Genomic DNA, 2,937 nt, shown 5'->3' on the forward strand with positions numbered 1-2,937 from the left:
TTTAATTTCTTGAAGTAATATTTTATTGTTTTTAGAGTATGTATTCTGCTCTTCTATTAAGAAATTTATTCCAAAGTATTTTATTCATCTGGATATCTTTATAAATAAAATGTCATTAATTTTATTTTTGAATATTTTATTTTAATTTAACGCCTCTACTTTTGGATCACTGTCCCAACAGACTTTTGGTTTTGGGATCCAGAGTAGCAGATTCTCTGGTTTTGGATCAGGCACAGAAGGATTCAGCTTTGGATCAAATAACTTGTCTGACCAGGGTTTTGGTAGCTGGCGAAGCTGAGCGGGTGTGAGCAGGCCTTTCCGTCCCTGGGACCAACTGCATCCTCAGCTTCTTCACTGATAAATGCTGGAGCAGGCTGTTTAGATGGATGTTGCCATCAAAACATATACACCCAGAAAGAAACTACAGAAACCAAAACTCAAGAGATGCGTGATGATTTGTTTTATATTTCATGTTGGGTTCCCCACACCATTATTAAACTGTTGATCTGTTTCCGGAAAAAGAAAAAGAAATGTTACAGAAATAAGTTATTTTGGTTTATCTTGTATTCTAAAACCTTGCTGAAAATACCTATTGTCTAGTAGATTTCTTAGGATTTTCTATATTCAATATCATGCTATCTGCAAATAGACATAATTTTACTTCAGCCTCTCCAGTCTATACATTTTATTTATTTTCTTGCCTAATTGCCCTGGCCAAAACCCTCAGTATATATTGAGTGGAAATGGCAAGAGTGGATATGATTGGTTTGTGCATGATCCCAGAGTGAAAGGTTTTAGTTGTTCTATGATCTCATGAAGACAGAGTATAAAGTGGTGGGTATCTGAGACTGTAAAGGTTAGCAGGGAGGAAAGGTTGTAGAGAGGTTGATTAATGGGTAGAAAAACACAGTTAGATATTGTGGATTTGATTTCAGGCAACTGCAATAAAGTAAATATTATAATAGAGTCACACAAATTATTTGGTTTAATACTGTACATAAAAGTTATATACTATAGTTCATTAAATGTGTAATTGCACTATGTATATAAAATATATCTATCTTAATTTAAAAATATTTTATTGCTAAGATTTCCAATGATCATCTCAGCTGATGGAAAGTATTGCCTCAATGTTGATGGCTGCTGACTGGTAAAAGAGTGGTTGCTAAAGGTGGGGTGGCTGTAGCAATTTTTACGATAAGCCAAAAACAAAGTACACTAAACTGACTGACTCTCACTTTCATGAAAGATTTCTCCATAGCATGTGATGCCATTTGATAGCCTTTTACCCAGGGTAGAACTTCTTTCAAAACAGGTATCAATTCTCTCAAGCTCTCCAACTGCTTTAACAAGTAAGTTTATGTAGTATACTAATTCTCTTGTAAGAAAATCTAGGCAAAACCTCAGGACATAGGAATAGGCAAGGACTTCATGACTAAAACACCAAAAGCATTGGCAACAAAAACCAAAATAGACAAATGGGATCTAATTAAACTCCAAAGCTTCTGCACAGCAAAAGAAACAATCATTAGAGTGAACTGACAACCAATAGAATGGGAATAAATTTTTGCAGTCTACCCATCTGACAAAGGACTTATATCCAAAATCTACAAAGAACTAAAACAGATTTACAAGAAAAAACAAATAAGTCCATTTAAAAGTAGGCAAAGGATATGAACAGACACTTTTCAAAAGAAGACATACATGAGGCCAACAAACATATGAAAAAATGCTCATCATCACTGGTCATTAGAGAAATGCAAATCAAAACTACACTGAGATACCATCTTACGCCAGTTAGGATGGCGATCATTAAAAAATCAGGAGACAACAAATGCTGGAGAGGATGTGGAGAAATAGGAACACTTTTACACTGTTGTTGGGAGTGTAAATTAGTTCAACCATTGTGGAAGACAACGTGGCGATTCCTCAAGGACCTAGAAATAGAAATTCCATTTGACCCAGCAATCCCATTACTGGGTATATATCCAAAGGATTATAAATCGTTCTACTATAAGGACACACGCACACGAATGTTCATTGCAGCACAGTTTACAATAGCAAAGACCTGGAACCAACCCAAATGCCCATCGATGATAGACTGGACAGGAAAAATGTGGCACATATACACTATGGAATATTATGCAACCATAAAAATCAATGAGTTTGTGTCCTTTGTAGGGACATGGATGAACCTGGATACCATCATTCTCAGCAAACTGACACAAGAACAGAAAATCAAACACCACATGTTCTCACTCATAGGTGGGTGTTGAACAATGAGAATACATGGACACAGGGACGGGAGTATCACACACTGAGGTCTGTCGGGGGGACTAGGGGAGGAACAGTGGAGGGTAGAGAGTTGGGGAGGGATAACATGGAGAGAAATGCCAGAAATAGGTGATGGTATGGAGGCAGCAAACCACATTGCCATGTATGTACCTATGCAACAATCCTGCATGTTCTCCCCTTTACCCGAGAACCTAAAATGCAATAAAATATATATGTGTGTGTGTGTGTGTGTGTGTGTGTGTATATATATGTATATATATAAAGATGATTTAGGACACAGATTCTATTAGTCCATTGTGTGCTCTGAGAATGGGTAATTTAAAAAGAAAAGAGATTTATTTAGCTCACAGTTTTGCAGGCTGTACGGCAAGCATGGCACCAATATTTGCTTCTGGTCAGGACCTCAGGAAGTTTTTACTTATGGTAGATAGCAAAGAGCAGCAGGCCTGTCATATGGTGAAAAAGTGAACAAAAGAGAGGAGAGAGGTCCCGATCTCTTTAATAACCAGATCCCACATGAACTCATTGTTTTGTGGAAGGCACAAAGCCATTTATGATGAAATACCTCCCAATGAGCCCCACCTCCAACACTGGTGATCACATTTCAACACTTGAAAAGAGAAAACATCCAAACTATATCAC

Source organism: Aotus nancymaae, unplaced genomic scaffold, assembly GCF_030222135.1.
Source record: "Aotus nancymaae isolate 86718 unplaced genomic scaffold, 86718_ANA_hifiasm-v0.15.2.pri h1tg000017l, whole genome shotgun sequence".
In the NCBI taxonomy this organism is placed as follows: domain Eukaryota; kingdom Metazoa; phylum Chordata; class Mammalia; order Primates; family Aotidae; genus Aotus; species Aotus nancymaae.